General features: G+C 41.6%; 1 protein-coding gene across 2 annotated transcripts in view; it reads left to right on the top strand.

Moving 5' to 3' along the window:
• The window catches only part of rspo4 (R-spondin 4), a 101,358-nt gene that overhangs the window by 19,892 nt on the left and 53,966 nt on the right, over positions 1-27,500 (top strand). Inside the window, exon 1 of one of the 2 annotated variants that reach the window (XM_082534435.1) lies at positions 9,496-9,732. The exons of the other annotated variant lie outside the window; for it this stretch is intronic. The gene's annotated coding sequence lies outside the window, so the exon portion shown is untranslated. Of the gene's footprint in view, positions 1-9,495; positions 9,733-27,500 lie in introns of those variants that run through there. 2 annotated transcript variants of the gene reach the window in all.

Below are 27,500 nucleotides of genomic sequence, written 5' to 3'. Positions count from 1 at the left end.
TCCGTTTTGTGGTAAGCTTTTCTTTGGCTGTCACTTCTTCACCCTGACCTGTCTTATTTGGCTCAGCAGAACTGACATATATATCCTGCTGCTTTTACACACGCACTCACATAACGCTCAGCGATTCTCTGCGTGATCAACCTCTCACATGTTTAAGCTTGCTGCGGGAGATTTCACTTGTCATGTTTGTGTAGTAAGCTAACGATTAATAAGACGATGTCAGAGGAATTGGTGCACAAATTATCATCACTCACCAATCAGTGCTGTCTGAGCGATTGCAAAGTGAAAGCAAAAAAACAAGCGCAAATTCAAACGCGATTTCAATATGTCACATATTGACAGTGGCTCACCGATGCCAATGACATAATTACCCATCTACATTTCCGAAAGAATGCAAAAGCATTGACATATATTTTTCCTTCCTACAATAGCCGACGGGCAGGGCAGAGATAGATTTTGGTAGCCCGACTGAAAAAATCGCTAGCCCCTGGACGTCGGGCTAGCGATATTGCGAGCCCTGTATCTGATTGAGGAATCATGCATCTTTGGAAAAGAGAGTTTATTACAGAGAAATGGCTCTTTCCAAAATAAAAGCTATACTATACGCTTCTTCTGGGCTATATTCTCAGCAGCATATTAAACATATCAGGTCCCCATAAGGAGACTCATGTGCTAACGGCTGTCTAAATGACTCGGCTAAAGTTTGTAGCATGCATGCTTGTTGTTTTTGCACTAGGATGATGTAAATGTGCAGTCGTATTCGTTGTGTTCCCACTAGTGCTGTCAGGTTAATCTCGTTGAAATGACGTTAACGCCACAACACGGCAAATCTCCGTTAACGAGCTACCCCTGATCGCCCCGTGCATGGGGCTAGACGGCCAACACGTTAACGAGCTAACTGCGCTAACACACTAGTTCCCACCCATGTAATTGAGCATTGCGTGGCACATCCAACATACTGTTTTACTTTAGTCCATGACGCGCTTACCTTCAGGGTCATACGTCACATGAAAACCAAAATAATTCCAAACGCCACATCTGAATGAGGGTGGGGGAGGTCCATGTTGCAAGGGGAGCTTAACTTCTGTCTCGCTAGCTTGCCCTGCGCTCTTCCTTCTGACGATGCTGTCTGTGTTGAGCGCTCAGTGGATCTGCGCTCGACAGTGTAGCCTAGGCGGAGTAGTCAAATGCAGATTCACTGAGCGCTCAACACAGACAGCATCATCAGAAGGAAAGTTGATGAAATAAATTACAAATTTTGTATTGTTCGATACATATGCGTACCGAACCGAACTGTATCGAACGGTTCAATATCGATACGAATATCGTTGCACCCCTAATATATATATACCCTATCCAGCTGCTAGCTGGATCTGCTAGCTGCGTCTGTATCCTAAGGCTAGACCCCCTATGCTAAGCAAGCCTACCGCAGACATGAGCGAGACAGATAAATATGAAGGCATGCCGGCTCGGACATCGCCCGGATCAACAAGGTCCGCGTCAGGTGTTGAGGAACCAGGGCACCCTGACGAAAAGTGGGCTACTGGAACAAGAAGGCATCGGTGGGCAAGAGACGAAAACAGGGCGTAGTTGGAATGCTACTACGCAAGTAACCCCGGCGGAAGGGGCTACATGAATAGGATGAGGGACCTATGGATTCTTCGATACCCAACATCCACAATGACGGCGAAACAACTAGTAGCTCAGTGTTCCAACATTCGAAAGAAGGGACTGCTCTCACAGCTAGAGATTGACGAGGTACAACACAAATGCTACGGCAAGGAGGAGTCAGGACGCCAGGTCAGGGGGGCGATATCATCACCCCCACCCGAGATTGGGTACATAGCCCCAACTGCGATAGGAGAAGGATCGTTGAGTGCGAGAGGAACTGACCTGAAAAATAGGATCATGGCCAAGCTTGAAACCTGGATCTCCCGTAGCCGGTTACCAAGATTACGTGAAGTACCCTCAGAAAGTCTGCTAGATGATGTTAATGCAGCACTACGGGCAATACCTACAACCACGATTACCGACACTAACAAGCTGATGTGTGTATATATATATACATATATGTGTATGTGTATATATGTGTATGTGTATGTGTGTGTGTATATATATATATATATATATATATACATATATGTGTATGTGTATATATGTGTATGTGTGTGTATATAAACACCCAGCACGCCCCTGCGGGCGGTTTATCCTTCAAGCTCGGGTCCTCTACCAGAGGCCTGGGAGCTTGAGGGTCCTGCGCAGTATCTTAGCTGTTCCCAGGACTGCGCTCTTCTGGACAGAGATTTCCGATGTTGTTCCCGGGATCTGCTGGAGCCACTCGCCTAGCTTGGGAGTCACCGCACCTAGTGCTCCGATTACCACGGGGACCACCGTTACCTTCACCCTCCACATCCTCTCGAGCTCTTCTCTGAGCCCTTGGTATTTCTCCAGCTTCTCGTGTTCCTTCTTCCTGATATTGCTGTCATTCGGAACCGCTACATCGATCACTACGGCCGCCTTCTTCTGTTTGTCTACCACCACTATGTCCGGTTGGTTAGCCACCACCATTTTGTCCGTCTGTATCTGGAAGTCCCACAGGATCTTAGCTCGGTCATTCTCCACCACCCTTGGGGGCATCTCCCATTTTGACCTCGGGACTTCCAGGTTGTACTCAGCACAGATGTTCCTGTACACTATGCCGGCCACTTGGTTATGGCGTTCCATGTATGCCTTGCCTGCTAGCATCTTGCACCCTGCTGTTATGTGCTGGATTGTCTCTGGGGCATCTTTACACAGCCTGCACCTGGGGTCTTGCCTGGTGTGATAGACCCCAGCCTCTATGGATCTTGTGCTCAGAGCTTGTTCTTGTGCTGCCATGATTAGTGCCTCTGTGCTGTCTTTCAGTCCAGCTTTGTCCAGCCACTGGTAGGATTTCTGGATATCAGCCACCTCCTCTATCTGCCGGTGGTACATACCGTGCAGGGGCCTGTCCTTCCATGATGGTTCCTCGTCTCCCTCCTCTTTCTTGGGTTTCTGCTGCCTGAGGTATTCACTGAGCACTCGGTCAGTTGGGGCCATCTTCCCAATGTATTCTTGGATGTTCCTTGTCTCATCCTGGACTGTGGTGCTGACACTCACCAGTCCCCGGCCCCCTTCCTTCCGCTTATCGTACAGCCTCAGGGTGCTGGACTTGGGGTGAAACCCTCCATGCATGGTAAGGAGCTTTCTTGTCTTTATGTCAGTGGTTTCTATCTCCTCCTTTGGCCAGCTTATTACCCCAGCAGGGTATCTGATCACGGGCAGGGCGTATGTGTTGATGGCCCGGATCTTGTTTTTACCATTCAGCTGACTCCTCAGGACTTGCCTGACCCTCTGCAGGTACTTGGTGGTTGCAGCCTTTCTAGCGGCCTCTTCATGGTTCCCATTTGCCTGCGGGATCCCCAGGTACTTGTAACTGTCCTCTATGTCTGCAATGTTGCCTTCTGGTAGATCAATCCCCTCAGTTCTGACTACCTTCCCTCTCTTTGTTACCATCCGACTACACTTCTCCAGTCCAAACGACATTCCAATGTCATTGCTGTATAGCCTGGTAGTGTGGATCAGTGAATCGATGTCTCGTTCACTCTTGGCATACAGCTTGATGTCATCCATGTACAGGAGGTGGCTGACAACTGCTCCGTTCCGTAGTCGGTATCCGTAGCCAGTCTTGTTAATGATCTCACTGAGGGGGTTCAGGCCTATGCAGAACAGCAGTGGGGACAGAGCATCTCCTTGGTAGATCCCGCACTTGATGGTAACTTGTGCTATGGGCTTGGAGTTGGCCTCTAGTGTTGTACGCCACATCCCCATTGAGTTCCTGATGAAGGCTCTTAGGGTCCCATTGATCTTGTACAATTCTAGGCATTCCAGTATCCAGCTGTGGGGCATTGAGTCATAGGCCTTCTTGTAATCAATCCAGGCAGTGCACAGGTTGGTCAGTCTGGTCTTGCAGTCTCGGCTGATTGTTCTGTCTACCAGTAGCTGGTGTTTTGCGCCTCTGGTATTCTTGCCAACTCCTTTCTGTGTCCCGCTCATGTATTGACCCATGTGCCTGTTCATCTTAGCCGATATGATGCCTGACAGGAGCTTCCATGTAGTACTGAGGCAGGTTATTGGTCGGTAGTTGGAGGGGACCGGTCCCTTCTTGGGGTCCTTGGGGATCAGGACCGTCCGGCCTTCGGTTAGCCATTCCGGGTGTCTCTCGTTAACTAGCAGCTGGTTCATTTGTGCTGCCAGACGCTCGTGGAGTGCAGTCAGCTTCTTCAGCCAGTAGGCGTGAACCATGTCGGGCCCTGGTGCTGTCCAACTCTTCATACTGGAGACCCTTTCTTGGATATCTGCCACTGTGATGGTTACTGGACCCTGTTCAGGGAGGTCGCTGTGGTCTGCCCTCAGATCCTCTAGCCACTGAGCTCCGTCTCCAGCCTTGGTGGTGCTGTTCTCTTATTGTTCCCTTGCCACTGAGAGTACACCTTTGCTGGTTCTGTGGAGAACAGCTGGTTTATTCTCTCCTATTCTCCTCCTGTATATATACATATATTAGAGATGGCACGATACCACTTTTTTATGTCCGATACCGATACCGATATCATAAATTTGGATATCTGCCGATACCGATATGAATCCGATATAGTGTTTTTTAATCAACAAAACTGTTTTTTAAATATCTTGCTGCATTTTGTATAAGTTCATACTCAAGTTTAAAACAACAACTACACTAAAGCTATTCTGTTATACCTGTATCCAAAAAAAATATTTCATAGTTCAGCAATACTGATCAATCTAATAAACTTAAACCTACACCATCCTCCCTATTCTGGTAATAGGGTTCCAACTCCCAGCAACAACAAAAATAAATAAATAAAAAATAGGGAACCACCCCTCACGCTCCACCTCATGATGCTTAATCGACGTAATCAACCTTAATTTGATGCAGTGTGGAAAAAAAATGCACAGAAATCAATTATTTTTCAAGAAATATTAAATAGATTCAACATCTTTCTTCAACAAAATTGCAGACTGCACAGATGGTACCTTCACAAAGGAAAAAGTACTATAGCTTACTAGGGTATATATATATATATATATATATATATATATATATATATATATATATACGGCAATGCTCAGTGGCTAGAGGATCTGAGGGCAGACCACAGCGACCTCCCTGAACAGGGTCCAGTAACCATCACAGTGGCAGATATCCAAGAAAGGGTCTCCAGTATGAAGAGTTGGACAGCACCAGGGCCCGACATGGTTCACGCCTACTGGCTGAAGAAGCTGACTGCACTCCACGAGCGTCTGGCAGCACAAATGAACCAGCTGCTAGTTAACGAGAGACACCCGGAATGGCTAACTGAAGGCCGGACGGTCCTGATCCCCAAGGACCCCAAGAAGGGACCGGTCCCCTCCAACTACCGACCAATAACCTGCCTCAGTACTACATGGAAGCTCCTGTCAGGCATCATATCGGCTAAGATGAACAGGCACATGGGTCAATACATGAGCGGGACACAGAAAGGAATTGGCAAGAATACCAGAGGCGCAAAACACCAGCTACTGGTAGACAGAACAATCAGCCGAGACTGCAAGACCAGACTGACCAACCTGTGCACTGCCTGGATTGATTACAAGAAGGCCTATGACTCAATGCCCCACAGCTGGATACTGGAATGCCTAGAATTGTACAAGATCAATGGGACCCTGAGAGCCTTCATCAGGAACTCAATGGGGATGTGGCGTACAACACTAGAGGCCAACTCCAAGCCCATAGCACAAGTCACCATCAAGTGCGGGATCTACCAAGGAGATGCTCTGTCCCCACTGCTGTTCTGCATAGGCCTGAACCCCCTCAGTGAGATCATTAACAAGACTGGCTACGGATACCGACTACGGAACGGAGCAGTTGTCAGCCACCTCCTGTACATGGATGACATCAAGCTGTATGCCAAGAGTGAACGAGACATCGATTCACTGATCCACACTACCAGGCTATACAGCAATGACATCGGGATGTCGTTCGGACTGGAGAAGTGTAGTCGGATGGTAACAAAGAGAGGGAAGGTAGTCAGAACTGAGGGGATTGAACTACCAGAAGGCAACATTGCAGACATAGAGGACAGTTACAAGTACTTGGGGATCCCGCAGGCGAATGGGAACCATGAAGAGGCCGCTAGAAAAGCTGCAACCACCAAGTACCTGCAGAGGGTCAGGCAAGTCCTGAGGAGTCAGCTGAATGGTAAGAACAAGATCCGGGCCATCAACACGTACGCCCTGCCCGTGATCAGGTACCCTGCTGGGGTAATAGGCTGGCCAAAGGAGGAGATAGAAGCCACTGACATAAAGACAAGAAAGCTCCTTACCATGCATGGAGGGTTTCACCCCAAGTCCAGCACCCTGAGCACCCTAAGCGGAAGGAAGGGGGCCGGGGACTGGTGAGTGTCAGCACCACAGTCCAGGATGAGACAACGAACATCCAAGAATACATTGGGAAGATGGCCCCAACTGACCGAGTGCTCAGTGAATACCTCAGGCAGCAGAAACCCAAGAAAGAGGAGGGAGACGAGGAACCATCATGGAAGGACAGAGCCCTGCACGGTATGTACCACCGGCAGATAGAGGAGGTGGCTGATATCCAGAAATCCTACCAGTGGCTGGACAAAGCTGGACTGAAAGACAGCACAGAGGCACTAATCATGGCAGCACAAGAACAAGCTCTGAGCACAAGATCCATAGAGGCTGGGGTCTATCACACCAGGCAAGACCCCAGGTGCAGGCTGTGTAAAGATGCCCCAGAGACAATCCAGCACATAACAGCAGGGTGCAAGATGCTAGCAGGCAAGGCATACATGGAACGCCATAACCAAGTGGCCGGCATAGTGTACAGGAACATCTGTGCGGAGTATAACCTGGAAGTCCCGAGGTCAAAATGGGAGATGCCCCCAAGGGTGGTGGAGAATGACCGAGCTAAGATCCTGTGGGACTTCCAGATACAGACGGACAAAATGGTGGTGGCTAACCAACCGGACATAGTGGTGGTAGACAAACAGAAGAAGACGGCCGTAGTGATCGATGTAGCGGTTCCGAATGACAGCAATATCAGGAAGAAGGAACACGAGAAGCTGGAGAAATACCAAGGGCTCAGAGAAGAGCTCGAGAGGATGTGGAGGGTGAAGGTAACGGTGGTCCCCGTGGTAATCGGAGCACTAGGTGCGGTGACTCCCAAGATAGGCGAGTGGCTCCAGCAGATCCCGGGAACAACATCGGAGATCTCTGTCCAGAAGAGCGCAGTCCTGGGAACAGCTAAGATACTGCGCAGGACCCTCAAGCTCCCAGGCCTCTGGTAGAGGACCCGAGCTTGAAGGATAAACCGCCCGCAGGGGCGTGCTGGGTGTTTTTTTTTTATATATATATATATATATATATATATATATATATATATATATATATATATATTTATATATATATATATTAGACTTAATAGTTACTATATACAGTAATGGACTTCTATTCATTTTGCATCGAATTAAAACTTTGGCTGTCAGATAATTATTTATTAAAAGCTAGACATTTTAAATGAGAATAAGAAAGAAAAGTATGTCTTTGTGCCCCCTTTTCCCTGTTAATGCCCTATCGGCCCCCCTGGCTAAACTTTGCTAGATCCGCCCCTGCACAGTTACCAGCCGTCAGCTACGTAGAAAAAGATCCTCGAGTAGAAAGTAATATTAAATAAATTCTAACAACAGCTTATAGAGCTTAAACGTGCTGCTGTTGTTCAGCCGCTGGTTTCCTCTTTCTGGTGCAAAGTGGGCCAAAAGCAAACAAGAGAGACGTACTCCCGACAGAAAAGCCGATCAGCTGATCGTTAAGCAGTTTCATGATTGAAGTAGCAGCAAGAAGAGGCAGTCGTTTGTTAAGCTTAACGCAGGAATGCTTTACAAACATTCAGAGATGGACTTACACACTTGCTTTACTTCTCTCGGGGATAACTTTGTATATATATATATATATATATACATATATATACACACACACACACACACACACACACACACACACACACACACACACATATATACATACATATACACATATATATACATACATATACATGTATATACGTATATATAGATATCTATACAGTATATAGATATCTATATATCGCTATCTATATATCGATCGATAGATCGATAGATGACACTAATCTTAGTGTCACTTGAATCTATAATTATATAATTATAAATAATTACTGCTTCCAATCATATTAATAATCAGCTGTATTGTTTTGAACTGTGTTACTTTCTTTTCATCCTTGAAGTGGGTATTGAGAAGTAGTAATGAGAGCTCCGCTCTTCCATCCATGCCACAGAATTAGTGCTATTGTTGGTGGGTAGCACTATATACTATAAGAGTGAGAATCAGAATATTTAAATAGTCCTTGAGGAAATTATGTACACAGAATTGTACTGTAAGCAAATCTCGAAAGCATGTTTTTCCTGCATTTTTGGGGTTGTGTATTTATAAATTCATCCCCCAAGATCAGCATGTTAACTTGGACTTCGACTGTAATGTTCCGAGGAAACTAACAGAAAACAATTGGCAAAGATGACCCTGAGCTGTCTCTAGTTATGCACTGAGGAACTTTAGGTATTCTGTTTTTGATTTGTCTTGAATAACATTTATAATTCTAACTGTGAAATAAACCATGAATAAATATTATCTTCACTTTTTAATTGGTACGAGTGACATCAAGGGACTCTGCTGTGCTGCAGCCTAAAATTAAAAATTAGACTGAATAACTGCTTAAACGGTGTTTCAGATCATTTTATTCAAGCTGCGTTAATGAATTAACCAACTACTCAAACAATGGCAACTATAATAAAAAGCCTAATAAAAAGTTTGTGTTCACACTTTCACAACATTACAAGTGTTTACATGTGCTGCAATTATGTCACTTATTAAGACAGTTGCTTAATCTGTAAAGCTATCTGTAACATATTATCAAGGTGCCCAACATAGGCCATCACATTGTAGGTTGATCTCTTTAGTTGGCAGACATTTACTGTCGGTTACTGTCATCTCTATTGCTACAACACCTTTCCCACCCTGAAGTTAAAAAGTTAGGCTGAAGGTACGGCTAATTAATTTGCTAAATCTGTCCCTTGCAAGTTATGCTGTAGGACTTTATAAACCTTATAAGAGGAAGGAACTTTTAAAAAATGATAATGAAACCTAGGATACAAGGTTTCTTGATGTTACCTATTTAAAACCAACAAAGGAATGAATGTCAGCAAGCTCATTATTGGACAGTATTGTCACCCTGCCAGAGAAGGGATTTGGCGGGGAGCAGTGAAAAACAAGACTAAATCCAGACTCTCTATCTTTAGAAGGCTTAATGAACTTGTCTGCAATCTTGTCGTGCCAGAGAATGAATGAATGAATGACTCTACAGTCAGTGAGTATCACTAAAAATCTGCCTATTCAACTCCTTTGCTCCATTAGCTGAGATTTTTTTTTTTGTTGAAGGTTTCAATGTGTATATATTTGGAGGTAACCAATTCAAATGGTATCCAGAGCCTGAAACCACTTCAGATGTGTTTGGTGTGACCTGCCCTTTGCCAGAAATCTCTGGCTGCTGGAGAAAGTGTACTTGTCAGCAGAGGTGGGACCAAGTCATTGTTTTGCAAGTCTCAAGTAAGTCTCAAGTCTTTATCCTCAAGTCTCAAGTCAAGTCTCAAGTAATGTCAGGCAAGTCAGAGTCGAGTCTCAAGTCACTGGTGTAAAAGTCCGAGTCAAGTCACAAGTCTGAAATTTTGAATTTCAAGTCCTTTCGAGTCTTTAAAAAAAAAACGAAAAAAAGCATGTTGCAGTTATGCTAAATGTAAATATTAGACCATGTAATTTTTAAATCTGTGTTTTTCTCAACACATGACAAAATAGTGAACTTAGAAAATATACACAAATTGTGAAATTGCACCTCTTTAAAATGCAGCTCAATTAAACTTAGCTCCAAGAATAATTTTCACCGACAGTTCTGAGATAAGCTGCATGTTATTCTTGGATGCGGTTGTAAACCGGTTCAAGTCCAATTCAAGTCCCAGGTCATTGGTGTAAAAGTCCAAGTCAAGTCACAAGTCTTAGAACATTTTTCCAAGTCAAGTCTAAAGTCATAAAATTAATGACTCGAGTCTGACTCGAGTCCAAGTCATGTGACTCAAGTCCACACCTCTGCTTGTCAGCTTTCCATTCTAAAACAGTGTCTGTGACAGCTAGGTCAGATTTGTCCATTACCATTTTGTTTGTTCATTTTGCTGTTCCATTTTGGCAAACAGGTCCCAGAAACTTACAATGAGCAAACTGGCAATGCTTTCCTTTTTTGCTCAGAGTCTTTAACAGCGCACATAATCACACAGGCTGTTGTAGAGGTCGGATCACAAGGATGAAATGGACTCTGTTATCTTCAGCTAGTAAATGCTTTCAAATGGTAACCAAAACTCTGTGAAACCAACATAGAAACAGACAGGATTATATTCTCCTGTGGTTTTAACGGAAGCTCTACTCAACGTGCATTTGTTCCTGTATTTGTGTGTCACGGGAGGTGAATCCTTTTTAGTTGCCACTGAGAGCCCTTATGTAGAGAAGTACACAGTAAGTGTCAATGTCAGAAGTTAAGCCAGAGGAGGATCAGAAGGTGTCTAAACCTGTTAACCACGGAGGGACCTGTGCCAGCACTTTACATAAGCTATTATGACAGCAAAGCACGGTACAGAGGGGGAGAATTAAGAATGGGATACAGCAAATTTTATTATCCTCACTATTTTTCAAAAGTGATTAGCTAAGCTGGTAGGTGCTTTAGCATAACATAATGTATGGTATTTTTAATCATGTTTTCCTGCTGATCTGTGGGAAAGAATGTGTTAGAAATCAAAAAAGAAGAGATGAGATGGATGCAAGAAAAACAACTGTTTAAAAGAAAGAGAGAAAGTACAGCAGAAGAGAAAAACAAGAGAAGAGAGAAATAGAAAAATAAATTTAGAAGGAAAGTGCAAAAAGCAAAGAATAGAACAATGAAGCTGAAAAATAGAACAGAGAAGAGTGGGTGAAAGTAGAAGAAAGTTGATGTTGAGAAGCAGCTGCAGTACAGGATGAAGCAAAGATTTTGTGAAAGGAAGATAAATAGAAGAAGAGAGAGCAACCGGAGGAGCAACCGTGGTTGTTTTGGGAAGAGAAAAGCGTGAGAAAGAACCAAGTGAAGTTGGACAAATAGAAGAGAGGTGTTACAAAGAAGAAGAGAAGGAGACAAAATTAATACAGCAGAGGAGATTGGAAAAGGAAAGAAACACAAGAAGGTAAACAGGAGCGAGGAGGAAAATGAGGGAACGCTGCACAAAAGTGAAGTGCCAAGGAGAGGACACACACACACACAGATTGGAGAACAAGGTTCACAGAGTGTCTAAGCGAAAGAGACAGACAGATGCAGAGAGAGAGTAAAGCTACTACACAGGCAGGCACTGAGGCAGGCAGTCCTTCAACTGGATAATCCTCTCCACTAATACTAATCCCTGCTTCCACACTCACACATACGGTCACACACACTTCATAGTTTTGCCACCTTACCATGCACGTGTGTGTGTGTGTGTGTGTGTGTGTGTGTGTGTGTAAATAACAAGAGAGCCTAGATGTGCTGTAAAACAGAACATTATGCCACTTAATTATATCATACATGAGACATGTCAACAATGGGTATAGTTGTGTAATACAACTTAGAAATTTATGTAACTGGATAATAACAGACCACATATCAATAGTAATAGCATAGTAATACATCCATCCATCCATCCATTTGCTTCCGCTTATCCTTTTCAGGGTTGCGGGGGGCGCTGGAGCCTATCCCAGCTGTCATAGGGCGAGAGGCGGGGTACACCCTGGACAGATTGCCAGTCTGTCGCAGGGCTAACACATAGGGACAGACAACCATTCACACTCACATTCACTCGCACATTCACACCTAGTGGCAATTTGGATTATCCAATTAACCTATCCCCACAAGTTGCATGTCAGTAATACATAGTGGTTAAAATCTCTGTACTTTCAGGTGACAGAAGGAGACATGGCCTGGTCAAAACACAGAGAGCTGCACTCTAAAAGATCTTTAAATATAGTAAACATACCTTGTGTGCCACAGACTGCTCCCAAACACGAGGGGACAAGTAATACCTCTAAAACACTTAAGTTGGCTTCATTAAACGTTAGATCTTTAGCTGGGAAAACATTTTTAATTAATGATTTAATCACTGAGCACAGCCTTGATTTTATGTTTTTAACTGAAACTTGGTTGGACCAAAGTAACAGTGGAGATGTTCTCATCGAGACGACCCCCCCTAACTACAGTTTTATCAGTGAGGCCAGGGTGAGCAGGAGAGGAGGAGGGGTTGCTGTCTTATTTAATGAATCATTTCAATGTAAGCAGCTATCTCCTGGAAGTTTTCAGTCTTTTGAATATGTGGCTTTACAGCTGAAGGGCCCATCCAAAGTTGTGTTTCTTAATGTTTACAGGCCTCCCAAATACTGCACAGACTTTTTTAATGACCTCAGTGAACTGCTGTCTGTGATCTGTGTTGATTTCGACTGTGTAATTATTGTTGGGGATTTTAACATCCATGTGGACAACCCTCAGGACAAAGGGACTAAAGACCTGAGTAACACTCTGGGCAACTTTGGACTGACTCAGCATGTAACAGAGGCCACACATAATAGAAGACACACTCTTGACCTACTGACCTCCAAGGGCCTGAGCATTTCACACATTACTGTGTCTGATGTGGGCCTGTCTGATCATTACCGTGTTTTCTTTGAAAGTAAAATCTCAGCCCACACAAATATATCAACAGCAGTGATCACAAAACGGTGTATAACTGAAGACAGTAGTGAGATCTTTAACCAGGTCTTCCCATTAACACCTGACCTGTCCAGAGGTTCAGTCAATAAGCTCGTCAATAGCTTCAATGCAAAAATGTTAAATGTAATGGATACAATTGCTCCCATTAAGGTGAAGGTTATCTCTGGAAGGAAAAAGTCTCCATGGAGAAACTCCACACTAGTGAAAAATGAAAAAAGAGAGTGTAGGAAAGCTGAGCGCAGATGGAGAAAAACAAACCTCCAGGTTCATTATGACATCTATAAAGAGAAACTTCATAATTATAATTTACAACTGAGGAGTGCAAGAAGGTCCTACTTCAAACAACAAAATAAACTACCACAACTATGCAGATGACACACAAATATATATCACAATGTCACCAGGAGACCGAGGCCCTGTGTACAGGCTCTTGGTAAGTGCATTGAGGAAATCAATGACTGGTTGTGCCACAATTTTCTCCAGCTAAACAAAAACAAAACTGAGGTAATAGTCTTTGGCGCAAAGAAAAACAATTACAGGTCACCAGAGAACTTCAATCTATGCACCTAAAAACCACAAACCAGGTGAGAAATTTTGGTGTAGTGATGGATGCAGACCTAAACTTAGAAAAACACATTAAGCGAGCCCTCATCTGGGACTCTCCTCAGCTCTTACTGGGACAGTGGCGCGGCTGCCCCTCTGTTGGTCTTCCATGGTCTCTTGTGTTCTGGGGGCCTCTGGATGTCTGGAGTTTTGATCTCCTCCATACCCGCTTCACACCCTGGAGGACGGGGCTGTGGCCCCCCCACACTCCCTAGCAGATCATTACATGGAGAAACCTTTGGAATGCAAGCATGCTGATCCACACAGGTATGCACACATGGGTATTCACAGACACGGACTAAAGCTTTCTTGGCTGCTGCCTCAAAGCACACTGTGCGCTGTCTATCTTGCGTGCTGCACAATATCGTTTATTATTTAGTAAATATTGGTATCTATGACTAGCTAGTTTATTGTGATGGTGCTTTGTTTTCTCTATTATTATGTTGCTCTTTGTTGTTTGCTGTCTCCTCTGTTTGTTTTTTTTGTTTGTTTGTTTTTTTTTTTTTCTCCATACAGGTGACCCAGGAGTTCTTTTTTTTTTTTTTCTCTCTTCCCCCCCCCTTCTCACCGTCTCTTCTCCTCTTTGGTTTTCTTTCTTTCTCTCCCCCTCTCTCTCTCATTCATTCCCCCTGTCCTATTTATTAAAAAAAAAAAAAGAAAAAGAAAAACACATTAAGACAATAACAAAATCAGCTTACTATCACCTCAAGAATATATCAAGGATAAAAGATCTGATGTCTCAACAGAACCTGGAAAAACTAGTCCATGCATTCATCTTTAGTAGGCTTGATTACTGTAACAGCATCTTTACAGGTCTACCTAAAAAATCAGGCACACATCTACAGCTCATTCAGAACTCTGCTGCTCGAGTCCTCACTAAGACCAAAAAAGTGGACCACATCAGTCCAGCTCTGAGGTCTTTACACTGGCTGCCTGTCTGTCAGAGCATAGACTTTAAAGTTCTGATGCTGGCCTATAAAGCTCTGAAAGGTTTAGGACCAAAATACATCAGTGACCTCCTGACCCAGTATGAACCTTCCAGATCCCTCAGGTCATCTGGATCTGGTCTTTTATCAGTTCCTAGAGTCAGAACCAAACACGGAGAAGCTGCATTCAGCTTTTATGCTCCTTATATCTGGAACAAACTCCCAGAAAGCCTCAGATCAGCTGAAACACTCAGTTTATTTAAATCCAGGTTGAAGACTCACCTGTTCTCAGCTGCATTTGAATAAAGCACCAAATCCACACTTTTAAGCTTAAATTTCAAAACTAACATTTTAACTACTGATTTTATCTATTGTTCTGATTTCATCCATTTTGATTTTATATGCTGTTTTGTTTGTTTGTTAATTAGTTAGTTTGTTTGTTTGCTTGTTTTAATCAATTTTAAATCATGCTTTTTATTTGTTTTTGTTTCTAATGTCTCTGTAAAGCACTTTGAATCACCTTGTTGTTGAATTGTGCTATACAAATAAACTTGCCTTGCCTTGCCTTACAATATGACAGCTTGCTAGCAATAAAATGGTAATATCTGCATAATAAAGTTTTTATACAAGTAATTGTGTTAAAAACCTCAAAATAATAAGGTAATATTAGTTGATGTGTGTTAACATATTAGGATACTATTAGCAAATTATATATGGTGAACATGATATAGACGCATGTAATCAAGGCTGCAAAATGCAAAACTATGTGTTTCAATTCTATATGAGTCCATATTGATAACCTACTAAGTTATACTTCACGAAGTGTAATTATTACCTGGAAATGTGGTGAAGTTTGTTGTAGCAGTCTATTATTAAGGAATATTATAGGAATAAGCTGCTTATTGAAGCTGTGAATCCTGGTTATTACACATAAACTGCCACATGTTTCTAAATCACAACATAATAACATGTTAAAGCAGCCATCATTACTAACTTATCATTATAAGGTTATTAATAATTTAGAATATAAAAAGTCTAATGCATAGATATTAACATTTTTTTGTTAAGAGGTTATCATATCATGACCACTATATTGCCATACTATTACTAATTGGTTTTGCTTTGCATTCATATGTTTTTTTCTAAATGATTACCCAGTTTCTTGCCCATTATTACCCAACTACATGCATTTCAATGTAATATTACTCAGTTATTATCACAGTCTATACAGAATACCCTAATGGCTGTTTCTTGAATAATATTTTGATAATTAAGAGGTAATAACTAGTTGTTTTGATATTAAAACATTCTTTATTCCACCTTAATTCTCCACTATTAACACAATAATATCTATAATGAGCTATAATTAGCTAATAATAGCTATCATAGAAAGGGCTACCATTATGGTTTTAGTAGTTGTACATTACATAAAAAAGCTAAATGTTCTGGGCTAAATATATGAAACCAGTGAAGACAAATGTAAAATGTCAGATTTTTAGAGAGGCTCTATTCAAACTGTTATGAAGTTAAGTGCCTTGCTGACTGTAACTCTGGAAGAGAGAGAAGGGAGGCAGCAGTGTGTTTATGTTTTTCAACTCCCTCCCTCTCACTCTTTCCTTCTCTCTGAGCTCCCCATAGCCATTAATTATGATACGCACCCACACACATGCGCTTCACTTCAATGCACATACATACACACTCACAGACAAAAATAGTGTGATGGCAGAATCTTTCAAGTAAACGCAAACACACACACACACATACACTGACACCTCCATGGCTAAGCAGATAAAGGATTAGTGGTTGATCCTGTTTGAGTCAGGCTGCTTGGATGACTTTACTTTCACACTGCCAACCTCACACACACACACACACACACGCACGCACACACACACACACACACACACACACACACACACACACACACACACACACACACACAAATACACAATTAACCTTGTGACATAGACACATGCAACTCACAATGAGAATCTGCACACATAGGCCTGCAGTCAGGCAAGTAGAAAATATAGATAAACACATGCACACAGACAAGCACTCTCTGTCTCACACACACACGTGCACACACGCGCTCACACACACACACACACACACACACACACACACACACACACACATACACACAGTGGTCAGCTGTCAGGAGAATGATAATCTCTGTCCTCACAGTGCACAACCAGGTTTGTGTGTAAAGGCGGAAAGGTAGATTGAAATAACACAGTAGTAGTAGCTGGGTCAACAAGTGATTGAGTGAGTCATGAAGTGAAAAAAGAGCAACGCTGGACACACCGCATACTCAAAACCTTCTTGGCATTAATGCGTCTTGTAGAACTGGGACAGAGGTGAGGAGGCAGGTGGGAAGGCTGACAGACAATACTTCTAGACAGGCAAACCAATCGTCTTCACTGACGGCCTCTCTTTTCATTGACTGAACTGCTTGCCTAGCACAAGGGGTAATTTACTTCATGGGGAAAAATAAGTGGGCAGCAGATATTGAATTGCTTATTCAGCTTAAATTCTACTTAAACTTTTCAATTTAATCATTCTTTTCTTTTCCCACTGCGCATCCGAGGGGTGAACTTTCCCACCACCTTACCATTATTTTTGGTAATACCACAGATCTTTCTTAACACAAGAGGATATAAAAGCCCAGGGTCTAATTCCCACAATTTAATTTTACTTTTAAAGTACCAGCCTTCTATTTTAGTTTTCAATTAATTTTCTCAATAATTTACAGAGGATGAATTAAAGGGACTTATTAAAAAAAGTTGGATTCCCTCTCTTTCCAATTTCCCTGCTTTATCATGTGGTTCCAAAAGACATGGAGTAAGTTTCAGGGCAACCCAAAAGAATTCATACAGAAAGACTTCTAAGCAAGTAGGTTGGGGAGATTGGACTGATAACAGGTCTGGATAGATTTGAGTTAGTACTACTTCACATGTTGTTTTATTTAGTTATTTTTTCTGACATGCAAAAGTCATCATCTAATCACAATTATTAAGGAAAATACATAGTTATAGGACTTTCTGACCACAAGGTTTTTTGCATTTCCATTAAAATTGTTGGTTTTACCTTAAATATTGGTTCCAAGTGAGGAGCAGACTGATGCCAGTCAGTAAAAGTAGTAATCACATCGTATCTTTCTATAATAACGAAAGCATATGTGTGTAACCTTTTTTCTCCTTAAAAACCTTGGACAAACGTCATCACACTTAGAGCAATTATTAAGATCTATATGTTTTTAAAATGATTACAATTCCCTGTTCTTTTGATTTTCATATTCATCAACATGCAGTGAATATGTTAGTTTCTCCATTTGCATTTGTTTCACATGGCAAGTTCACCACTAAATACATAATAAATTAGAAGAAGCACTTTGTTCAGTGTTCATAGAAGAAATGTTGTTAGTTTGCACAATGCACACTGCTGTGTGAAATGCCATCACAGTTTTCCGTGAAGCAGGTTTTGCAGAGTTTTTTCAGTAATACTGAAATATTGAATAGAAAGATCCTTTGTTTGTCCTATGAGATTTTTAAAAAGTGGGTGGATGTAATTGAAAAACATTGCAGTAAATAAAGGAAATTTTCGTGATGCTACTTTCGAGCACATGAATGAAAACCAAACTGATTCTCAGTTGCTGAAAGATCACAAGCCTAAAATTAGGGTGAATAGCAATTAGCAAATATCAACTAGCAAAGCTACATGAAGAAACCTCACTTTGTTACAAAAAGCTACAGCTGTCACAAAAAATATTTTTAATAGATTTATTAACATTTATTGACAAAATATGTCAAAACAGAGAAAAAGCACTGACAAAAGATTGACTTTGAGGCAGTCAACGAGAACACACAATCAAGTCTACAGGATCACTGATCACCATGTTTGTCACACAAAAACATCAGTTTATATGCAGTACATCAAATGTAGAAATAATAAAAAGCTTCTACATGGCGTTATCATGTAAAGGGAAAGATTTCTGGAACCATCCAGAGATGCAATTCCTCACCTGTACTTTACCTCAAACTTTTAATCCACAGAGGAAAAATGCCACTGGATCCAATTTCCCAAGATGGTGTTTCTATTACCTGCCCACTGAAAAATTGATTCTTTTTTCAGTCATCTTTCCCTTTGAACATTTTTCTAAGTAGAAATTCAACGCATTATGAAGAGTAGGTGAGGTTAACTCACTTCAAAGAGAGAAAATTACAATATTAAAACTATGAAGAGGCTAAACACATAATAAATGCTGAAAGTCACACAGTGGCTTGGATGTCTGTAACAGGAAAAGTGCCGTACACTAGTATAGTATTAAAAGTGGTGCATGGATATATGTGTGCTTTAAGGGCTTTAAGATTCATCAGTAAGATTGGAAAAAGCTAACATATTAATAGATATATTAATAAAGGAGAAAGCTAGTAAATGTCTTAACTGTAATTTAACAGACTTATCAATGTCATAGCTCTTTCATTAAAACACTGGAGAGTCTGATGGATTTTAATTGTTATTCCTCTAAATTAACTCTTGAATGTGATATTTTTTGTTTATATTATTTCAACTGCAGCCCCAGTGGTGTTCACAGGTGTGACAGCAAGTAAAGAATACATTTAAAAAGACTTTAAGTGCAGGCTTAGACTACATTCAAATTTGATGTTGACCAAATAATATAATATCATATAACAGCACTTAGTTTAAGGTTTACAGAATAATATTTTAGTAAACTTGCTTGCAGCAAACTAAAATAAAATTTTTAAAAAATCAAGGACTAAAGATGTGTCTAAAAATCTGTAAACTCTCCCTCTGCATGAAGTCTTGGGGATCTTCTAGGAATAGTTTATAAATAGGAATATTTTATAAAATTATCTGTGGAAATACTGTCCATGGTGTAAAGCAGCAATAAAAATGGCATACCAATTACTGGTACTTAATTATGTCATCTTGCAAAGGCACTTAAAGCATACATGTATATAGCAGTTTGAAAAACATACGTAATTGCACAGTTTTTATGAAACAATGCTTATAACTTTGGGAGTAATTTAATGGATACTGACTACAGATTTACATAAGAGATTTGTGTGCACATCAAAACTTAATAGAAGACAGATGACAGAATATATTAAAGCATGATTGATATTAGTGATGTCATTCGCAGCTGCAGGTCTTTCTGATTCAGTTGATTAAATACCTGCAATCATCATACATCAGCAAGAATAATACATGTGCTCCATCTTCTGTCTTCAATTTGAAGAATGGACTGTGTGCAATTACAAACAGCATGGGTACTTTCATTAACTGGTGAATTCAGTTAGCAAAGCATCATGAACTAACAAAGTAGACACATGACCTTGAGTGGTTTTCCACACATCACACTGACAAAATGTTCCACAGGCAGAGATGGGATTGGTTTGTTTGTTTGTTTATTTTCAATAAGTAGCTTTTTGTAAGCCAACCTCAGAGCCCATAACACACAGTGCAGCATAGTTAGCCAGTGGTTAGCGCTGGTGCCTCACATCAAGAAGGTCCTGGGTTCAAATCAAGTTTGCGCGTTCTTCCTGGGTCGGCATAGGTTTTCTCCAACTATTCCAGACTCCTCCCCCAATCCAAAGACATTCAAGTAGGAATAAATGGTGATTCTAAATTGGCTGCAGGTGTGAATAATTGTATCTGCATTAGCCATGCATCAGACTGGTGACCTGTCCAGGTTGTACCCCGCTTCTTGCAGGAAAAGGCTCCACCCCCACCTCCTCCCCAAACCAGAATTTGTTAAGCATAAGAAAATAAATGGATGGACGCATACAGTAGAATTAGATTACTTGCTAATAAAGGACTGACAAGCAATGGAGAGTGTGACTAATAATTCAGTTCAAGTATGTTCATATAGCATCAAATCATAATATAAGTAATCTTGGGACACAAATTTCATGTAGATAAATGTCATTTTTGAAAAAGGCATAGAAGTTTCAAATTAATGGATGTCATAACCCATCCATCCATCCATCTTCATCCGCTTTATCCGAGGCCGGGTCGCGGGGGCAGCAGCCTAAGCAAAGAGGCCCAGACCTCCCTCTCCCCAGCCGCCTCCTCCAGCTTATCCGGGGGAATACCAAGGCGTTCCCAGGCCAGCCGAGAGATATAATCTCTCCAGCGTGTCCTGGGTCTGCCCCGGGGCTTCCTCCCGGTGGGACATGCCTGGAACACCTCACCCAGGAGGCGCCCAGGGGGCATCCTTGTCAGATGCCCGAACCACCTAAGCTGGCTCCTTTCGATGTGGAGCAGCAGCTGCTCTACTCTGAGCCCCTCCCGGATGGCCGAATTTCTCACCCTATCTCTAAGGGAGAGGCCAGCCACCCTTCGGAGGAAGCTCATTTCTGCCGCTTGTATCCGCGATCTCGTTCTTTCGGTCACTACCCACAGCTCATGGCCATAGGTGAGGGTAGGGACATAGATCGACCGGTAAATTGAGAGCTTCGCTTTTACACTCAGCTCCCTCTTCACCACGACGGACCGGTGCAGCGTCTGCATTACTGCAGCTGCAGCCCCAATCCGTCTGTCGATCTCCGGCTCCCTTCTCCCATCACTCGCGAACAAGACCCCGAGATACTTGAACTCCTCCACTTGGGGCAGGAACTCATCCCCGACCCGAAGTGGGCACTCCACCCTTTTCCGGCTGAGAACCATGGCCTCAGATTTGGAGGTGCTGAAGCCAACAGAACCACATCATCCGCAAAAATCAGAGATGAGATTCTGAGGCCACCAAAGCGAAAGCCCTCCGCCACTTGGCTGTGCCTAGAAATCCTGTCCATAAAAATTATGAACAGAACCGGAGACAAAGGGCAGCCCTGGCGGAGCCCATCACCCACCGGGAACGAGTCCGACTTATTGCCGGCAATGCGAACCAAGCTCTTGCAACGGTTGTATAGGGATCGAATGGCCCGTAGCAATGGGCCAGACACCCCATACTCCCGCAACACCTCCCACAGGACACCCCGAGGGACACGGTCGAATGCCTTCTCCAAGTCCACAAAACACATGTAGACTGGTTGGGCAAACTCCCATGCACCCTCAAGTATCCTCGAGAGGATAAAGAACTGGTCCAGTGTTCCGCGACCAGGACGAAAACGGCATTGTTCCTCCTGTATCCGAGGTTCGACTAGCGGACGAACTCTCCTTTCCAGCACCCTGGCATAGACTTTCCCAGGGAGGCTGAGGAGTGTGATCCCCCTGTAGTTGGAACACACCCTCCGGTCCCCCTTCTTAAAGATGTCATAACTAAAAAGAATATTAGTTATACACCCAAACACACACACACACACACACACACACACACACACACACACACACACACACACACACACACACAGGAATGAGTATGATCTTGTGTGTGTGTGAGCTACTTTTTCAGCATCTCACTAAACCATCTACCTTTTTCAGCAAACAACTTTTCCAGAAATGAGATTTGTAGAAGCCAACATTTCTATAACAGCCTGCAATGGACATTAAAAAAAAGGGTTTTATAATCATGCACTGAATCTTGTTTTTTTTTTTTCTTTTTAATTACGCGTACGTTCTGTGCAGGTTCAGTCATCCAGTCCTAATAGTCTAAGGAGCTTGAAAAAGAGACTGGAATTCTGTTAGTTTTGTGAAGACATTTTTCACAATGAGCATATTAGCCCACGAGCTAGCATTTGCCTGAAAAAGGCAGGTTGTCCTTTGACAGACCTAGAGAAATTTCTACAAGTGTTCTAACATAGTCTGCAGGCTCAATCTACAAAATTTATGAAATTCTTGATAAAGCCCCTTCTAAAACACATGATGAAAGGGATTGTAATTTTTGACCTGTCAACACTGGAAAAGAGGAAACTAAAATTTCTTTCTGAATTGTAGCGTAAGTTCAAACTCACAGGTGGGTTTGCTTTAATAATAATGTCTGTGAAGGTTCTCTTTAATAATAATCAAATCCAAGACAAAAACACATCTCGATTGTCTGTTATGTAGGTTAAGGAACTGAAAGGGTGAAAAAGTACTGCCACTTAAGATTAAGCCTTTTTCATTTGTTTTGTGCCATTCCTACATAAAAATCAAAATACAGAACTAACACCAATGTAAGCCTCATTACTGAGATATGTGAGAGTTCATTGAATAATTTGTTGGGAAGAAAGAAAAGAATGGAGATCCACAGTATCTTGGCCAATTTAGTGTAAAGCTTTAAAAATACAGTTTACTTGTGTTTTAATTTAATTTGTGAGACTGTTGGAAAAAACTACCGTTTATCAGTATCATGGTCCAGGTGAGCAGCTGGTAATTTTCTACAGAGTTCCATTTCCCCCTGTTTCTGCCCCTGGGCGGAGCTGTCATCCTCTCACCTGTCCAACTCATCTGGAACTAATCCTTGGAAATCTATGGAGGGTACTTATCACCTGATACTGATACAAGCTTTCTGCCCTTTGCCATTTTGTAGATTATTTTCTTTTTTTGCCTATTAGATCTTTTTCCAGCACCTGCCTTTGCTTTGTACCCTTATTTTGGTTTCGTCTGCCCTATGTTTGGAATCGTTAGGGTTTCCATGAAAGCAAAACAGCATTCACTCCTCACTTCCCTTCTCTATGACATTCAATTGGAAGAAAGGGAAAACTGTGGTTTCTGGTCTTTGTTCCTTGAGGTTTAACACCAGCAGTTGCAGTGTTTCTCTCCCCATAGCACCACAGCTTTGACTATAGTATGTTTAACCAGGCAAGGATATCAGTGAGTGGACAGTTTAATTTTGTGGTTCCCCTTCATTTTTACATGTAAGATTTCAGTCCTTTTAAGCCAAGGAGAGGAAAGTAAAAATTTGCAGCAGTAGCCACTGACTCCCCTGTCATTAGCTCTAATTCTTACCTGTCACAAAATATAATTTGGTGACATCTTTTAATACAGTGTTCATCTGAAAGCAATGCCTACAGCTCCACGGGGCAAGCTGACAGACAGAAAATGCATACAGTAGGTTTAAAGCAGAACACTAGAAATTTGGCATTTTTCAATGTATAGGCAGTGAAAGTATCAGCATATACTCATTAAATTATACATGTGGTGAAAATTACTTCCAAGTACTACCATCTGTGTGTGTCTGTGTCTGTGTCATTACCTGTTTTCAAGACACATTGAGTCAAGAATACAAACTGTTGTTCTGTTAAGATCTTCACCTCCCTGCAGTATTCTCAGTCCAAGTACGTGTGGACGTGCCTTCCTGTGATTCATATTGTGTTAACGTGTCCCTGCTGTCTTCACTAAAATGAAAAAGTAAAATATCATGTGGCATCCAACTAAAGTAGGGTTTGATACACTGTGAAGCATCACACAGACAAGATTTTCCCAAAAGAAAGTCCAAACTATTTTGGTTTTCTTGGAAACATTTTTTTCTCCTGCCACACGTCTGTGTGAAAATCTGTTCTCTCACTGCTGTTTCTTTTTCTTCAGTGTCATCTGTCTTATTCTCTTTGCCAGGTCTAACCTTCTGTAAGCAACTATTTGTCCAAAAACAGATCACAGACAAAAAAGTTATTTTTCATATTTGTCATTTGCAGATTTTTCAACATCTTGCCTCAACATACGTCGAGTTTCTTTGCATTTTTCACACTTTCGTATTCTGTATTTATCGGCATTCACAGGCATATTCTAACTATTGTGTGTGCCGACTTTGCATTCTTGTGCTTCGTGTGTGAATTTTGTGTTTTGTGAAGTATGTGTAGTCATTCAGCGCGTGCTTAATGTGTATGTGTTTTGGCTCTGGCTGGTAGAGGCCCCTCTCTAGTACCCCCCAGTTCTGTCTCTCCTGCCAATAGCTAATTGATTTGGCTCCATCCTGCCTGTTCTACTTACTCAAGTAGTTAATTAACTTAACTTTTAATTTGTTTCCACACAGCGCCTGGGTAAAACAAAGCTGACACCGGCTGTGCACGACCACTCACCCTGTTTTTGTGTAACGGAGCGCACAAAGCAGGGAGACCCACCGTTTGTAAACTGGCCCGGAGGGCTTAAGAAGTTGCTCCATTTACTGCACATGTCACAGACTGGCTAACTTCCTCTGGCTTCACTCCGTGATTCGCTCCATCTCTACATTGTGCCGTTTTTTAGTTAATGCTCACTTACGCTGCCTTCTTCGGTGTTGCTTCGTTTTCTCTTTTCAACATTTCAACATTGCAGTGGTGTCACTGTTAAATGTACATTAATTATGATTTTAATTGGCACATTAAACAGAATTACCATACTACATCTACAGGGGGTTGATGAGGTTCTTGATTAATAGCAATTACTCTGCAATTACTTAGCCAGGTGCTGAGATTTCTGGCTTTCAAAAGTCACTTTCCAATGCGTACACCTTTTGAACAAAGGCTCTTCTCACACCTACCCATATTTTTTAGCAGCTTAACAATAAAGAATTGTGCTATTTAAAAAAAACACAAGCAATTTGCAAGACAAACTTGTCAGGTACGAAGGCTAAAAAGCCTCATTCTCAAGACAAATAAAATTAAATGACAAAGCTGTATGGTTGTTACACTGCACATGCTAATGTAGCTTATTATGCCTTTGCACTGCTTACTCATTTGTACTGAGGACTGTGACTATTGTCTTCACAGTCTAAGAGCTGGAACCAGTATGTGTACTTGTGAGGAATGAACATGAGGAATAATTTCCTCTATTACAGAGTAACTCACCACGCTGGTTGATGTTTTACAGTGCAGATCAAATTATTTTTCTATTAAAATAATGATTTTTATTCCAAAGTCCAAAATATAGTACAAAACATCAGACGTGTATCTTAATACAACATATGCAGATGGATGCTTGGATAAGTTTTTTTTCCATTGATTTTATTGTAGGGCTGCCACAAACGATTATTTTGATAGTCGACTAGTCACCGATTATTTTTGCGATTAGTCGACTAATCAGATCATCATCCATTGGAAGTAAAACTACAGCTTATTGCACCAGCAGCATCTGCTCTTATATAACTATCATTAGCTTACAGCTTTAAGTGTTTAAGGTATGTGCTAACTAAAAATAAAGACAAGATGAGAGTTTATTACATTTTAATGAAATTTGCAGATTGTTTCAGTGAAGCTTAATAAACTCACCTGTCTGCTCATTGCTATCTAAAATATAACAGGACATTGAAGTATATTCTCGAGCATCTCACACTTCTAATAATCAGTTGTCTGCTGGACGTTTATTCAGCTGTGTAAAAACTATAACTTTAATCTCAGCCAAACCGATTTACTCAGGAATAAATAAAATACTGAAAAAAGCCAAACAATAACATTTTTAAGTTATTTAAGTGACTTATATATCATGTTTAACCTGAGCAGTGAAAGACGGCAGTGGGTTTGAAAATGGTTTGCCCGGTGTTCTCACGGCTCTAGTGAGCCTTGAACCCCGGCTAGCTATCGAGCTAGTGGGTAACAGACGTCTCCGAAAACGTCGGAGCGCTTTTGAAAATATGTGGTGTCTTGATAAACTGAGCAGATATTTGAGGTTTACACAGCTACATTCTCGCCTGAAAATATGTTAAACGTTTATTTTGTGACCCAGAAACAGTAATAAGAGAAATATTAAAACAAACTAGCTGCCGCCATTGTTGGAAACTGAGCTGGGCTGCGCTATGAATTCTGGGACACAGCTCCTTCTTCTTCGGGGTTTAACGGCACCTGGCATCCTTGTACATGCAGTGCTGCCATCTTCTGTTTCAGTCCGTTATTACACTCTTAAATCCTACTACTTATTCCTGTGTCTTTTGGGATCTTACAAAGCTGCAAACGACGCGTCGACTATTAGTCAGACTATCAGTCATCTACGATTTTGATAGTTGACGTAATCGTGACTAGTCGACTAATCGTGGCAGCCCTAGTTCATTGGGATCTGCCATAATAGGAAAAGCACAGGTGGAGCATGTAGCCTTAATGATGGTCCCAGTCCAGCGAACCAGGGTGCATAATGCATGATGCCGGCTCACTGAGGCACACTAAGTAGAACACAGTGGGTAATTAGTGTTTCACTTTCACCTGTGTGTGTTTTTAATGCTTTAATGAAAATGCTTTATGGAAAAAGCCAGTCAGTAGAGCTACTTCTGATTTTCATCCTTTACTCCTCATGTCAGTAGCCAGTCATGACACATACTATATGGCTATGAGGTGTCTATTTTTTAATATTAATACAAGAATATATCTTGTTTGTTGGCTTTAATTGCTTAAAAACAGTAAAAAGCCTTAAAGTTATGCCACAATTATATTCTCGATGCTTCAGAATATATCCATCGGGTTCAGTTACGCATTTTATTTCAGGCAATATTGTGATCATATTTTGTTCAGTGAGTTTGCTTCATCATTTTTCTATTAGCTGTTCAGCACTAGTTTCAATGACAGTGATCTAAAGTCCACAGTTACCTCGAAACCGGCAACAACATCTTACGTGTCAGATGAAAACACATGCCTCTTTTTTTAATTGTCTTTTTGTGACAAACCAGCCTCACCCGCTGAAAGCCAAACGCTTATTTCATGTTTTCATAACATCTACGTTTGAACTTTAAAATCAAGTCCCTCATGGTGTAAGCAGGGCAAATACAGCCTTCCTTTTAAGTAATTTCATGGCGCCTGTCTCATTCTGCTCCCCTCTTCACAGTACATCTCTTTCTTGTTGTCCTTGTGTCTGTTTCTTTCTCTTTTTCTCCTCTGGGCCTCCCTGTTCATTTGTCTGTCTTTGTCCTTGTTGGTGCAAAACAATTTTGTCGCCCTTTTGGACAGGACTGTTTATCTGTCATAAAAACAATCTCAAAAATATTTTTTTTCCCCACTTCTCTCAGCTGGTCTGACACTTTCACTAAATCCTGGCAGTTGTTTTCTGTGGCCTTCATCAAATCTGTATGTTGGTACAATGAAAACCACAGTCACAAAGTTCAGTGTTTCATGTGCAGCAGTCGGGATTTTTATTACAAAATGAGATCAAAAATTTTGAGAAACGAACAAATCATATTCATGTCAACACTT

Source organism: Aulonocara stuartgranti, assembly GCF_965226115.1.
Source record: "Aulonocara stuartgranti genome assembly, chromosome: 5".
In the NCBI taxonomy this organism is placed as follows: Eukaryota; Metazoa; Chordata; class Actinopteri; order Cichliformes; family Cichlidae; genus Aulonocara; species Aulonocara stuartgranti.
Note: the sequence above shows the minus strand (reverse complement) of the source record. Positions and strands in the feature narration are given on the sequence as shown.